Source organism: Embiotoca jacksoni, unplaced genomic scaffold (genome assembly GCF_022577435.1).
Source record: "Embiotoca jacksoni isolate LCO1_2020_lvr unplaced genomic scaffold, fEmbJac1.0.p SCAF_3, whole genome shotgun sequence".
Taxonomy (NCBI): domain Eukaryota; kingdom Metazoa; phylum Chordata; class Actinopteri; family Embiotocidae; genus Embiotoca; species Embiotoca jacksoni.
Window position 1 is genome coordinate 14,020,948 of NW_027185381.1, and position 16,475 is coordinate 14,037,422.

Sequence of the window (16,475 nt, forward strand, 5' to 3'; positions counted from 1 at the left end):
TAACATTTAAAAAAAAAAAAAGATCAATATAATATTGAAGTTAGGTAAATTCCTGACAAAATTTTGGGGATTATTAATGGTAACTGAATATATTTTAATTTGATTGTTAATCCTGTTGCTTTTCAAAAACAAATACGAGCATTGTAGCTTTTTGTAAATGAGAAACCAAAGTAGGTTTTACATCATAAAACTTGATACCAGTTTAAATATATTTTAATTTTTAATCACAACAAACAGCGATATTTAGGTTATTTTTAGCATCATGATCCAGGGGGATTTCACTCCTGTATTTAATGTTGCACTTTTATAATGTACTGGTGAACTTTTTTTTGATAAAAAAAAAATAATCTGGAAAAGATGGTGATGCTGTGTGGTGGTGGTGGTGGTTGGAGGGAGTGGGTTGAGGGTTGGGGGATGGAGGGGCTACGGCATATCTCTCTGTCAATCTTCACACATGTCTACAGCGTTCAATAGAATTTGGCAACCTCTGCAAGTCTCAGTTACTTTTTTCAGATAAACTATGGACTTCTTTCTCCTTGAATGAATTCTTTCTCGAGCCATTCTGCCTTCCTCTCCTGAATCATCCTTTAATCCAGAGAAAAGGCCCGGAGAACTGGCTGTCATTTAATGCCGCCACTGCCAGGACTCTTAGCCTAAATAAAGTCAGTGTAGCATGAATCTAATTCTGTGGATGTATGGGCCAGGGACGGTGAATGTTGCGTCTGGAGAGCCAGTCCTCCTCAAAACCTCCGTGCGAATGCCTGGCGACTGCACAGTTACCCACAGTGAAAGGACCACCCACTTAGGGTTGAGAGGGGATTTGAAGCTTCCCTGCCTGCTCATTCCTTTCCAGGCCTTTCTGATACTGTTTGAGCTCATCCAATTGTGCCACTCTTACCATTACTCTGTAGCATTTTGAAAGCAAGGTTCAATTGCCAATTTTATATTACTGTGGATGAAAATGCCAATAACATAGAGATAAATGACTTACCCTTCCTCACTCAATTTGGAATTGAATAAAAATCTTATTTATCCCTTTCCAATATTCAGAAATCTCAACATTTACTGCGAAACTTATTGGGCAATTTTCTCAATTGCTGGTCTTGTTTGAATTTCAGTGAGCTCCACACAGCATCCCATGGGGCTTCTCTCTGCTTTCGCCAGTTTTCTTTGAGGTCTTGTATATTTGGATTTCCCGCTTCACTGCTCCACCCCAACATGTTCATTTCCAACTGCCCATCTCCATTTACAACCTGTTTTTATCAACTTTTTTCACAAAGCACAACAAAACAGAGGGAGGAGAGCCTGGCTGCTTGTGGGGGGCTAACACAGCCAGGAACATTGTCCATGAACTTCTCCTCATCTCCATCCCCCGGTGTTATAGACAAACAATCCTTTCCATATGCAGTGGAAGGGGTCATGGCGTTAACAGAAGGAGGAATGCTTTGGGGAGAAAATATTGTTCAGCAATGACACAGAAGTAATTTGGGTCTCACTGAGTGATTTCATCAAGGCCTTTTGTTGTCTCAAAGTGTTTGACCCAGAGGTCCCTGTCAGCTCTGTTGTTAATGGGAGCCAGAGCAGAGTGACAGCCCCAGAAAGTAAAACATTTTACTACTAATAGTGGGCCTCCAGAGGCTTAGGCATAAATATTTAAGCTCTTCTCTCTTGTCCCAAATACTGGGGGGTCTCCATGGTGCATTTATCTATAATGCAAGAAAAAGAGCAAATATATCCGTTGGATGCTACTATACCAGCTTGTTGGCATTTTTTTTTCCCCCTCAGCATTGTCAAATGAAATGGAGAGTGTGTTAAGTGCAACTTTTTGCTAAGCAAGAAACTGCAATAGTACATACTGTTACTAACAGAGTTGCATGGGGAAAAATGTGAACTATTAAAAACACTAATCTAATCACTAATTACATCTGACAAGATTTGCCTAATATAGCTTTGCACACAGAAAAGGTGCTAGCATTGTCCTTTTATTTAAAGTAAACTTCATTAAAAAGGCTATGTGGCTTGTGAAGGTGGTCTGACGTGCCTTGAATGATGGTATCCACAAACAAAGCTGCTACACAAGCCATCGAATTATCTCTGTCAAACTTTGGCGTAATCTGAGCTGATCCTCTTAAAAATATTTAAATGAAACATTTGCACATCAATGGGCTCCATGGCAACACTGTGTGTATTCTTCTTCGGGGTGCCTCTTTAACACCAAGCTTTAGAAAAGCACATCTCCTCTGTTGTGTTGACAAACAACAAAACAAACAATATTAAATGGAGGAGCCGAGGTTTTTCACATCATTGATGGATAGAGGAATCTGAAAGGCTGAAGGAACCCACGTTCAATGAATACTCAAGTTTGAAACGCTGGTAATTATATGATTGGTGCTTGGGATGTGTCGTTATACATGGGCTATAAACCAGAGTGAGGGCATTTTGAATAAGATGACCAAGGTTGTGAGAGTGAATCTAATTCAGGACTCTTCATAAGTATTCACTGAGCTGCCTCATCAGTACTTTATAGCTGCGTATTATGGCTCTCCACAGTGGGACCTGTGAGGAGCACCTCTCCCCCTAGTGGCAGAAAATAAATCAAGCTGTTTGAACTTAAAATCATCTCCCGGCTCAGGGTTGACTCCTTTACCCAAACAGCTCTGCTGGCTCCTGAATACATTATAAACACCGTGGGTGCAACTGCAGCAGCAAAATGTGATTATGTTTGTGAAAATAATGGTGCTTCTGTGCTACTTCCTCTGCATGCTGAGGAAATGGGCGATGTATTAATATAGCTCGTGGCTCAATTGGGTTTTGGATGGTAGATTAATTAATTTGTGGCTAATAGGCACAAACATGAGAAAACAAACTTCTTTACTTTAAGCTCAGGCTGTACATGCATCTAAGTAAGTAATGTAAATTATGCAAATTGTGTTGATTATTCTGACAAAGAGGTTTTTGTAAGAAGTGCTTTAAAAGATTACAGCTTCCTGGCATTTTATCAATTGCACACTTCCATAAATAAGCTGCAGATTTGAATTATTAGTCTGCTTTGCTCTAACAAATATTGTGCGGTGATTAATGACACGGGTTGTTTATGAGTGAAATAATATCATCAGTTTTACAATACAATAGCATCTGGACTACCACTGCTACCAGCTACTGAGTACTATCATACAAATATGAGTCTTTATGAAGATACTGTCACTCTTGTAAGAATGGTAGTATTACTCTCAGTGTTAACACAATACGGGACTTTTTTTTTTCGACACTAATTATACTTTCCTCTCCTTTAAATCTGTACTTTTATCTGCAGCTTTCCCAGAAGAAACTGAATCTCTGATGCAACACACACAAAAAAGATACGAGGTTCAGCGCGGCGTTGTAACTCTGCTGCAATCCATGCCTGCAAACTGATATTTTACAGAAATAGAGCCCCCCTGGTCCTCAGCATAAAATGTGCTTTAATCAGCAGAACATCAATTAAGAGTTGGAAATAAAATGTCACCTTGGTGTTTCAGGGGAGAAGGCTTCTTCCCTCCAGCTTTCATTTGGAAAACTTAAAAACTCTTTCTTATGGTAATTCTCTGATTGTACTGTGTGCTCATACCATTTTCATTTACTGGGGTATTAATTATATTTGCAAAGTTTTAGAACTCAACAAAGTAATTAGAGCCAAATTGTACCACCAAATGTCAGTATTCAAATATGTTTTTCCAGCGCCCTTGTTAATATAAGTTTTGAATTGTAAAATGTTGACAGAGATATTGCTTTGACTGCCAAGACAAATTAATTGGAAAAGACAGGATAGGTTCAATATGATTTGAATGTTAAAATAAACTTGACTTTGATATAATTACTCAAACAACCATTTAATATCTCAACAAACTCAACCACTCTGCCTTAATAACATCAGAAATTAGATGACAAGTCCTTCTTTTTGCTCCATGACAGGATAACTTTCACAAACACTGTCAAACTTTACACCAAAAAGACATGGACATTTGTGGAATACCTTATTTCCTTTATATTCAAAGTAGTAAAATAAGCTTATTTTTGGAATTAAAGACATCTTTGGTAATATTTCAGTGTGAGGTCATGTCTAAATCCACTTCCCCTGATCTCATGCCAAATAATGGCATTAGATCTTTTACCTAAAATGCAGGATGTGTGTGACACTATGCTGAGGTAGGACTGCGCAGCATATATCAGCCGAGTCCTGCCCATGTGATAATTCTCTGAAGTTAAACAGCCATAAAAGGCTTGAGAACTCTGACCTTCACAATCTAACTAAGCAAGAGAAGCCAATGATGTGGAACAGACCCATCGCAGCACCCACATGATGATAAACTATGCTCCAGCTTTGCTAAAAAATAACTGTATGTCTTCGATGACATATATAGCGCCAGCATTTCAATACGATCCCAATTTATTTTGCACTAAAATGGTTTATTGTCAGCTATAAAGCATATGCAGCAAGAGGCGGAAGGACGAGGATGCTTCAGTGCAGCGAGAGTGTCTCAAAGGCACATTGTTCTGTGTGCAGCTCAAGAGCACATCTCAGTGATGTGTCTCAGCTCCACTAGAAGGCCGTAAAAACTACCAAAACCTATCATTAGTCTGCCTCTTGTCACTCATTCCCGCTACTTTACTCACAGTTTGCTGTTTTCGCTCAACGACTTTCTACAAACTTATGAAAAACTTCTATCATGAGTGGGAATTTTGGCACAACAAAAAAAAGTAATAATTTGATCTCATATGAAGTGTTCTACAACAACCCACCACCACAACCACAGCACACACACAAATCCAATGAATTTACAGACATTTAGGCTTCCTAAGCAGTATTTGTCACTTTGTGTCAAAAAGTTATCATAGAAAGTAAAGTGGAAAAAAGGGGTTTTGCTTGTTGTGAGACGCTTGTCATGATACGGGGTCATTTACATTCCTATAACATATTCAGACGCTGAGCAGGTAAGCGAGTGATACATCTTTCGCCATGCCTGCCCTTCACACTTGTCATAGCAGCACCATAAACAGCATCCATAACAATTGAGTCCACAGAAGGAAAACCTGCGATATGCAGAGGAGCCTGCAGCTAGGGCATTCTCTGCAAAGAAATGGGATATGTTTTTCCAGTCGTTGTGAAAATATGAAAAACATTGTTCTTCTGTCTAGCACTATATTCTCCGTGGTAATTTTATTTTGCAGAAAACAGATCTACATTTAATGAATAATGTAGTGTTTAGTGAGAGCATTCTATTATTTGTGTTATTATTTGTCGTTGTATTATTTGTACTTGATAGAGGAAATCTTCATGGGTATGCAATTAATCACAATTAAGAAGATTTTGACAAGAGCTTGGGGACAGAGCAGACATAGCCCTCTTTCTATATTCCCAAGGAGGGTATGCTGTGAAGTGATGAGAGAGGTATGCATGCAGCTAATGAGATATGTTTCCAGTAGGTCTTGTTATGATCTTTGGTTTCCTCTGTGTTAAGGGAGATCATTGAAGGTTACAACCGCTGGCTGGAGAAGGGAGGACGCACGCCTCCTTGTTTCTCTAAACCTCATCCTTAGATCTATTACAGTGCATTTCACAAGGCTAAGTACCATTTAATTTAGTTGCCCTCCCATATTTATCTTCAGCTTGTGATTTATGGGGTTAGAATGTATGCGCTTGAAATGTAGGGTATCTCTTTACTGTCGGTCCACAGGATTATGTGCTATGTTGCATGAACAGCTCATCCATCCTTTGGGTAATCATTAGCTAAATTACAAATGCATGTCACAATAATTATTTACAAATGAGTTTTGTGTATATTTCTGTTGTTTTGGATGTGGGTTTGAAAATTAAAAAATCATAGCATAATATAAACATGTGCAATGTCAAAAAAGTAAAAGCTACTTTTCTCAGGCCACCCAGGTGGTGAAGTTTGTGTTCTAACCTGCCCTGTGCTGTATATACCTGATCTTGCCTACCGTGTTATCTCCACATAATGGTATCTCCATTTTTTTTTTTTTTTTTAATTATTTTTATTTTTTAATTTTGGTTGTTTTCTGTCCCTTAAATTTCATGCTTTTAGTATTAATAGAATCTGACATATTATTTGCGAATGTGGCAAATACACCTCTGAATCCTTGAACAACAACAAAAAAAAACCTCCACCACTCATCCCAAATATCTTCTATTTTATTTTCTTCTGGACTCTAGGACATCAGGATATACCTCAGTGTTGTTGTATTAAAGAATTCACCCATGAAGTACAACAGTCCATTAACTTGTTGGGCCAACAGACCCCACTTGTACTTCATGTGTGAATTCTGTGTGAACACACTGACATTTTTCAGCATGAGAAACACTGATAAGACAGAGGTCAGCGACCTTAACATTTGAGGAAAGTTCCTGGCTGATAGCTGCTTGTCAGCACCTGCGTATGTCTGACGGTCTGTGTTTAAGGTGTGCGGGGGCTGATGTTTGATTATTGTCCAGAGACTCTTCAAAGTCCAAGAGAGTGTGAGATAAAGTGGCGCCCAGGTGATGAATGGCCTCATTCCTCAGACCACCTCTCTAATTTTCCTTTTGGAAATGAAATGAGCTTGTCTGTTCGTTAATCGCTCCTCACAAGCAGTGTTGAGAAAGTGGATGACAAAGTGAGCATACCATCTGCAGCAGCTGCTGACTGGAGGCTAATGCCCCGAGAGCATACATACTGTCCTGACACTGGCATTTCTCACTCTGTACTGTTCATCCAGTCAGGAGCAATAACACCACGAGTTGAATAATTTAGCCATCGCCTCACTAAAAGTCAGTGATCATCCACAAAGACAGCCCGAGGATGAATGGCTTCAAGGTAGCATAGTTTACACATGTTCCACTTGGTTTGGCTGCCGTGAGAAAATGGTCTCGTTCAAAGCAAGTGCAAGATCAGAGTATTGATTATTATCATTTTCATGTTCAAGATAACAAGAAAATGATCATTTCTGTAATAAGTGGGATTTCATTATGAGATTATAAGCAGTAAATAGTGGGGATTTGTTGAGTGATCTAGAGAGCTGTCCCACTTGGCGAAGAGCTGAATTGTGTTTGATTTCATAAATAATTGCAGTCATCAGGGACACACATTGTTTTAGGCTTAACCGTGTTGTTTACCCATGCCACATGTCTGAGGGAGAGACACTGTTGTGGATACACATCGCCCTCAAGGAATCTTACCTAGGGCCCATGGTTGGCAAGTGTATTAAAGGCTTTTCCAGGGTGTGTGTGTGTGTGTGTGTGTGTGTGTGTGTGTGTGTGTGTGTGTGTGTGTGTGTGTGTGCGTGTGCGCGTGCGTGTGTTTTTGTATTGTGAATAAGTGAAGGAGAGAACTTAAAAGGGGAATGAAAAACAACATGCATCCAGTACTTGAGGTATTTAGGCGAAGCTGTAAGCAAACACATCCGTAGCTAATGAGGCCTGGCATATGGAGTGATCATTGGAATTCATCACTGTGGCTACAGAGCAGGAGTCTTATCCTCCATCACTTAGACAACCACTAAAGAAAAGTAGCGACGTTGTTTTTTTTTGTTTTTTTTACCCCAGTGTTAACAAATTAACTGACACATATGTGGGCCAAAAAGAAAGTTGAAAAGAAAGGTGATTGATTGTTCCCTTGTTGCCTTCCTGTCAGCTCAGTTTCTGTCAGCAGAGGATACATGAAAGATGGAAACTATCTACGCCTCTGGCCCAAATCCCACTTTGCACTCACAAATGTAGAAATTCTTCGAAAATAACAAAAAGCAAAAACTTTTCCTGTCCTCATGACCCCAAGAGTTTTCAGAATAAGAGGGAAAAATAAATTTCTTTTGGAAGAGGTGAGGCGCTCATTTCTACATTTGTTCACCAGAGCCTTGTGCGAAAGTCTCCGTGGTGGACTGTGCGTGCGTGTGTGTGTATTTCTGTGTACAAATGTGTACACTTGTGTTTGTGTGTGTGCTGAACAGAGCTGGGAGATGGAGGCAGAGGAGACGGCACTGATTAGGAATCAGTGGTTATGCTTCCTCTGACTGTGTTTGCTGCTCGAGATGAAAGGGAGAGGAGGTGGAGGTGTGGGTGCAGGTGGTTGAATCTTTATCTGAGAGTCTCCCTGCACACTAGAGGGACTGCTAGGTCCCTATTATGGGTGACTGCAGAGAGCGCGGGAGTCCCAGTCACCCCTCAAAAACAGCAGCTCGGTAGAACCGGCGTGGTGCCAATTAGGATGGAGCGAGCAAACATATACGCCTCTCTCAAAAAATCCTGATGAAAGTGCATATTGATGTCATAAATTAGAAGAGTACAATAGCTAGTTGGGCGTTTGTGTGTAAATGTTTAATTAACCTGTTTGCCTACATCACTGCTGTGTTTTGCAGCTAAGGAATCAATCTACTTAGCAACCCATTTAACAATACAAGGCCTGCCTTGTATGACACATTCATTGGGGACAGCCGAGCAGTTGTTAATGTCTTCAAATTAACAAAGCCATTAACCCAAGTGATAATGGTCTGTTTGGTGTGTATGTGCAGGGTGTCCAAGGACGATAACTCTGAATAAAACCTTGGTCTAATTTTCTTTATGGCTTCATGTGAATTATCTGTTTTTTAATGATCACAGACACATTTATATCAGGACGCTAATGATCAAAGGTGTGCTCAAACTAGCTGTGTTTAATCAGGAATGAAAAAGGAAGCGTCTAATAGAAATGCTAATTATAATTAAGAGAGTTTTGTTGGTCCACAGCATAAAGTTGCCTATTATTGTTCGCCGTCAGCTTTTAGTTTTCACTAAATCAAACTTTTTATTCAACAATTCAATCTGTAGATGAGTCTTGATGAGTCTTTTTTTTTTTTTTTTTCCCCAACAGTATATAATAGTGAACAGTCTGCACCCCTCCCTTTTTTCAAAGATCACAGAACACAGAGGGGGCCATGATGACCCCATCCCAGAGGAGCATGCTGTTTTGCCTGCAAGGTAAAGAGCTGGGATGCAGAGGAGTTTTTTTGATTTAATCACCGTGTTCCACAGTGCACAATGTGTACGGAGGAGATGGCAATTATAACACCCATGCTGGCCTGCTGTCCTGCCCGTGTGGTGATGTATTCCCTGGGGGTGTCACAGGGAGACGGTGGTGGGGGCACCGCTACCATGAAAGGGAGCAGAAATCCCCCCCTCTGCAGACACCAGGCTGATCCCTCTGCACTGGGAGCCAATGACAAGGCGGATCACTGAGGCGTGGTGCCACACTTAGCTATGGAGCCTTCGTTTGAGCAGAATAAACACTTTAAAACAAGGTGCCGGGTAATTTTTGTGTTTTCTTCTCCAGAAGAAAAATGCCAGCTCCACACTGACCCAGTTTACTTTCCAGCTTCAAATCGATTTGATTACACAGCTTTGTATACAGTGGTTTCACATTTCCCTCAATCCTCATATTAATGCTATTCTCACAGTCCAGAATTAAAGTACCCTTTTTCTTGTGTTGTTTATACTAAGCGGAGAGGATATGGTATTATGATACAATATTGATATTTCCATAAATAAGTACCAGTGCCAGCTCCACCACATACTGCATTCGTCAGACTTTTTCCACACTGAGAGGAACTAGCTCAACAACTTTTCATATTGGATCAATCCTACAAGGAATATTGTTGTTTATTGGCAAACATCCTGACACATCATCATACACAATGAAGCGGGCATGAATAATTAATATCCCCTCACATACAAAATATTCACTTGCACTCCAATGGTGTTTACTCCCCTGCAGACATCCACACTGAGGATAACCTCTGCGCTGTTTAGAGGAGCTCTGCGCCTCACTTCTCTGCTGCTGAATACTGAGAAGTTACAAGAGACACAGTAACAACATAAAAGCAGCAAGAAATAGATCAGTAAATACACAGCAGCACTGTTTAAAGAGGGGCTGGAAAACACTCTGATTGTTTTTTTGGAACCAGGAAAAATAGTGCAGTGCAGCAGTGCAGCCAAGAACTGGTGACTGAGGCAAATGCAGGTGAGATGATAATGAGCTTAATCTTAAACTATTGGAATTTAAATAGTTTTAGGAGCAGAGGACACATTTAAAAGGAAGGTTTGTATTTGAAGTCCATAAAAATCCTCAGTTGAATTTGGATTAAAATAATTGCATTCTTTTGAATTTCTCGGGGCTACATTTATTACCTCTGCCCCGTCTTTGTCTAGTGTGTTTGTTCAGGTTTGGCACCAGCTGTTAACACATATTTGGATTTGATTTCTCCAGCTCCACAGATTTACTGCCTTCCTCACTCGGATTCCAAATGTGCCCTAAATTCATTTTCAGTCACATGAATTATGCTCCAGACAAATTACCGGTATTGTTAATACTTGTGCTACATTTTTATCAGATTTGTATTAAAGTTAGTACATCTGGTTTGGACTAAAATCAACAGACTTAAAGTGAATTTGGTATACCTTAGCGAATGTAACCCAGTTGGGTCCTGTAGACAGCGTACAGCTGAATATTAAGCTGGTGACTGACTGACTGATGGAAGATGGTGCAGCCCTGGGGAGACGTCTTTGTGGGAGAAATGACACTCCCCTTGTAACTGTCTCGGAAGTAAATGCTATCACACCGTCAAACTCAGAACTTGCTTCCCTCATTTCTTTTATTTCCCCCCCGTCTCTGCATTCAAAATCATTCCCACAGCCTACAGCTATGAGCGCAGACTTTTAGTGCACGTCCGCTCTAGACGGGAAGTGTGGGGGACGGGGGCGCATCCTGGGCCACCCTCACCAGGGAAAGTGACAGCCTGGATAATTGGCACTAATCAAGTGACTGCTTGGATTGAGAGAATGTCGCTATCTGCACAGAGAGAAGAGCAGGGCTGACCCACAGAGGTAGTGCCCAAGGCCCTTACTCTCCTACAATAGATTCTGTCAATCCTCAGCCTGTGACAGTCGCATCTAGCAGCACAGTCCCTCTTTGGTCAATATGCAAAAAAGAAAGAAGAAAGTCAGAGATAGAGAAAGAAAGAGGCGGGGGTGGGAGAGGAGAGAGACGTTTCCTATTTCACATGAAAACTAGGATGCTATGAAGAGCAGGCTACATTATTCTTTTTTATAATTTCTCTTACAGCTATTGCTTTGAATTACAGAGGACTTTTTGTCAAGAGCGAGAAGGAGATGAATCAAAAATTCATCTGAAGAAGTTCTGCATTGGGTGAGGCGAATATACCTCTGGTGGAACCAACATTTGCAAAAGTTCTATCTCCTTAAGCAATTATTAGCGGTGATAGTTTGACATGTACAAGAGTTGTCAACAACTGACTTTAAACAAAGTACAAAGCAGAAGTAAACAGTGCCTTGGGCAAAATTAACTTGGGGGACTAGCCATCTCATGAATTATAAATGGCTATCTATTACTGCAGTGAGTGGTACTACCAGGAGGCTTCATTCACTGGAATAGACTAACCTATTTTCAACACATCTGAAAGTCGAGTGACAGTGAGGCACTGAAGAATGCAGTTCAGGGAAAAATGAGCCTGTTATTTAGTAAATGAGTTGTGTAATTTCTAAATTGTACCAAACTAACCATGGAATACCCTCAGGGGTTTGTGTCATCTGCTATACACATTTGCCTACTAACTGCCTTTCAGTTGCAAATTAATTCCCTTCACAGAGCACATTTTAATCCACCTAATTAGCAAAGTGGCCTATACATAAAAGCCTATGTTTTATCTTTTTAATCCTCACCTCCCGCATGTTGCCTGGAAATAAGTGAAATGATGTCAGCTCGGATTCTATCGAGTCAGGATGAGCTTGACAAACTGATTTTGGACATTAGCTTGTCCTCTTTGATGCTCCCTGCAGATCAATTCTGTTTCTTTGTAGATTTGTATCTCAAGAGAAACAAATTTTGAACTCATCCACGGAAAAAAAACAAAAATCCACAAGTTCAGCGTATTTCCTCTTTACAATTCTCAAGGTGGAAATGTAGCTCATCTACTGACCTGATATGACAAAGAAGAGGGAGTAGAAAAGCTCCCAGATGCAGCTGTGCAGAAGCCACAAGGAGTGTGGCTGGTCAACATTGATAAAAGACAGCAGCATGTCCTAACCAGGGACTTCTGCCTGCCTGTGCCTTCTGGGCTCCATCTTAGAAAGGTGGTGAGACGTCTGGATTGGCACCTCTCTGGATACTCTAACCACTGGAGGACTGTGAAGCCTGAACTGCAGAGACTCCCTGTAGAACGAGACACACACCAAAGGCTTCTTTAGACATGTAGAGTAAACAGATGCTGAAAGTCAATTAGACAGAGCACTTTAGGTTTGATTTTAGAGACTCCCAGCTGGTAGAGTTTCAGGAAGAGACTGATTTCCCTTTGTCTATAAAATGAGCTTCACCTTTTAGTTTTTTGAGTTCTTAATTTGTCCAATCTCAAAGAAGCTGGCCTAATGCTGCAGAGGGCAAAGTCAGTTTCCACTCTTGTCAGATAAGGAGAAAAGGATGAAGCTGCAGTGGGAACATAATTACTAAATCTATGAAACTAAAGAATAGGAATACTTTGCCAGGTTTGGCTTTCAGTACACGCACACCACACTGAAGACACAGTTTGCTTTGCCAACCCTGAATTCCCCTTTTCCTCTTCTTTCCCTTTTTGCAATTTGCAAGTCTTTGCACAGCATGTGCAGATCCACCTCCTCTTCAAAAGACCAGTAAATACAATCTTTTTGCACCAATAGAAATAAATACATAGCTGAATACAGTAAGAAAACAAGGCGTGTGATCTAGCTCTACAAACATGGTGATTGGCAGGTGTATGGCACAAAGTGGGATTCAAGCACAGCTTCACACATTAATTGTAGTTGCTGTTAAAGGATGTTAACCAATATATATTCAATGCTCTCTTTTTAGACTCAGTTCTGAGGAGTCACTCTTCAAGCATGGCAGCGTTATGTGAGCAGCACCGCTGCAGATTTCAGGAGACTTGAAATACCTTTTTTAGTCAGAGCGTCACTGCAGAACAACATTCCCTCAAGGTGTTTATTGGCAACAAAATATACTTAAAATAACTTTAGTTTGTTTTGAATTGAAAGTCTTCATAAATGAAAATAAACAGCGCTGCAGCTATGTGCTGCTGAATATTCTCTCCCATACAAATGAATATATATGTTTACTTTGTGTGCTTTGGCACATCAATATTAAATTTTCTCTTATTTGAATTGAATGTTTTGACAAGGTCCAGAATTATTTATCACCCTGGACACACCGAGGCCATCGTGCTTTGTTGTTTCTAATTAAGGGGCTTCAGTTACAAGTCTATGCTAATCTGAAGAACACAGGATTTGGTGAAGAACTTTGCAGATGAAAGTAGCCATGCTCTGATAAAAGGACAGTGAAGACAACACTGCATAACATTAGCAAAGTGCAGTTACTTCTACTGACTCATAATTGTCCAACATGCCTGGGAGATACACAGATGAGTTCGTGGGATTCCAAAATCCTTGCCCCTTGTTTTGCATAATACTCAGCTTTGAATGGAAGCAGAGAGGGAAAGCAGGGAGGGGCAGGTGCGAGTGATCTTCCTAGTGTCTCCAAGTCATTTTGTTTATCATTCAAATGCAAACCTTGTTCCATTATCCATGAGGGAGCAGGAGTAATGTGTTAATGTCCCCTACTCATGGCTCATCTTTTGGTCCGAGCTGACAGCACTGTACGCATACATGTCACACACGATGAGAGACAAAAGACAGAGGGCAGCAAAAACAGGTAATTACCTCATACCTACACTTTATAAAGGCGACTCCCTCAGCATTCACATTTCTGTGTATTATAATTAGGCTAACCAGGCCACAGTCTGGGAATGTGTTTGAGGACACATAGACTTGAGCACTTTGATGAAATCTGAGGTGTCAAGCAGACATGAAGAGACCACAGAACTTGTGCCCTTCACTCTCGGTCTTGTGTTTATGCTGCATGCAGTGAAAGAGCCTTCTCACAGGGATCCTTTGCTTTTATGGTGCTTTATGTGATTGATTATTTAGTGGAAAACTCCACAACTCAAATCAGTGTGAAGCCAGCAAATAAAGTCAAATAACAAAGGAGAGTGCAGGTCTGAGGGAGGGAAAGATCTCAAGAGGTTTTTGAAGCGAATCAGAGTAGCCAAAGGCGAGTAGATCTTCAAGCCTTCATATCCCCCCTTTTTTAATATTTCTCCCTCGTTTTAATGATGTGCTTCCTATCCTTGAGTAAAGTTCTTCATAGCCAGTCTTTTTGCCAGAAAGGATTTTTTTTTCTCTTTGAAATAATATGTAAGTATATATTTAGTCTCCTAGTTTGGAGGCTTAGAGGCCAAGGCACATATTCAAATTTGTGCTTTTATGAATACGCATATTGACGGTTGTCTGGCAATTGCCAAAATGTTAACAATATTTTAATAAACAGTGTGTATGCTCTGTTGCTGAGCTTTGCTGGAGGATTATGAAGCATTGGTTTGTAAATTAACAAAAATAATCACATTAATACTGAAATGTTTCATCTTACTTCCAGTCGTTGGGTACCAATTTATTATAAAAAGATAATTTACATACCTATAATTCATGAAACTAAACAGACAGGTTGTATAAAGAAATATGGGGGTTCTGCATAGATAAAAATCAAATATTGATGATGATAGTGTAGAAACTTCCAACAGAGAAAAAACAATGAAAACCAAAGCAGCGGGCCTCTGTCATTACAACGGCTATAAGTGTTTGAGGCCCAGATATCAAAGCATTGCCTTTGATATAACCAGTCTGACAGAGATCTGCTCTCCTTAAAACCAGCGATAATGAAGGCATCTCATCACACTCTGTCCATCACAAACCAAAGCCTCGCACTTCCAGTCCCAAACCCTCAGGCCAACTGAATGTACCTGCATCTCTTTTTCTCCTTCACTAAAAGGGGCTCTCTTGAAATGAAACACAGCCAGTAAAGTTGGTATATGTGACATTTCTTAGTCTGTATGAGGCAGTAGAGATAGTTAGCACCCAGGATGTCGAAATCATAAAAATCTTTAAGACGGCACCATTGAAATACAAAAGACAACGATAAAAAGAAACACAATAAATAATCTTGATAGACTGCAGAAATGTACTGCTCTGGAAAATTAATATGGGTTCATGTTATTGACAAAAAAAAAAATATACAAACATTTCAAACTAAAAAAGCCTAAGCAGAATTCCTTCTTCAATCTTGAAACACTATAACTTAAATAAAGATAATCAAGTTTTGGTGATATAAATTAGATTTTTTAACATCTAGTTTATGAGTCTTCCCGAAACTATTGCATTTACAGTTTGAGTTTACCGTAACAGTGTTACAATAAAGGGTTTAACAGTATTGTTGAACCTATTGTTCTGTAACAAAATATGATCAACTTTCCAGCAGAGGCATTGAAAGAGAAATATGTGTAGAAACCCCCCCCCCCCCCCCCCCCCCCGCCGCCTGTCTTAAGGCAGAGATAGCCATTGAAAAAGTGCTGGTTCAGTCTCCTTCTGTCTCTGGGCATAGCTTTGATCAGTCCCACCTCAAGACTTATCCTGGAGGGAACACTGCACTTCTATTCTCCATGGCTAATCATACTTCCTGTCTTTGTCTTTATGTGCTTTAGACAAGCGTCAGATAGAAGCACAGGAACAGATTTGCCCTGAAAACCTGGAGAATAAAGCCTCTGGTTGTGCTGCAGCTCGTCTTTACCAGCAGATTTCCTCATGAATATTTCCACTGTTTTGGAGTGGTGGATTGCAACCCATTGCAGCTTTGAGAAAAGGCGTTTTTGAGAGACAGAAAGCAAAAAAAAAAAAGCCTTTCAGGAGTTGAAGATACCAGAGTAAATGTACTGTATGTCACCTGACTGTGGTGGATAATGTATTTTTAGCTGTACCTACAGTTGTTGGATGACAGAAGATGTAGAGGCCAGAGGTTACAGTGTAGATCATTTTACTCTGAATTACAGCGCCTTGCTAACCAGAAGAGATGAGAACCAAGTAGCGAATAATTTCACATGCACAGCATATTCTTTGGGTTCAGGCAATATTGCTCAGCCTGCCACCAGTGGCACTTTTCACCAAGAAACGTGCTTTGTGTGTTTGATGCAAGTACAGAAAAGACCATTTATGCCAGGAGCCAAAAAGAATAAAAAGAAATAGACAAAAAAAAAAAAAAAAAAAAAAAAAAATCCCTTTTCTTTATTCGGGGAAGCTGAAGGCTATGAAAACCATCTTGTGTTCTATTTTTGAACTGATTTACATTTCCATGGCCACCTGAGGGAGGTCAGGCTGCTCTGGCCAACTTCCTTACAGGGAGAAGGACCAACAGTGACAGGGACACAAACCCAAAGACGAACCATACTCCATCCCCTCCAACACCCACTCCACTCATTATCCTCAGTGGCACCATCAAGACTCTCACATGGATATAGAAAATTAAACGCCATAAAGAAAC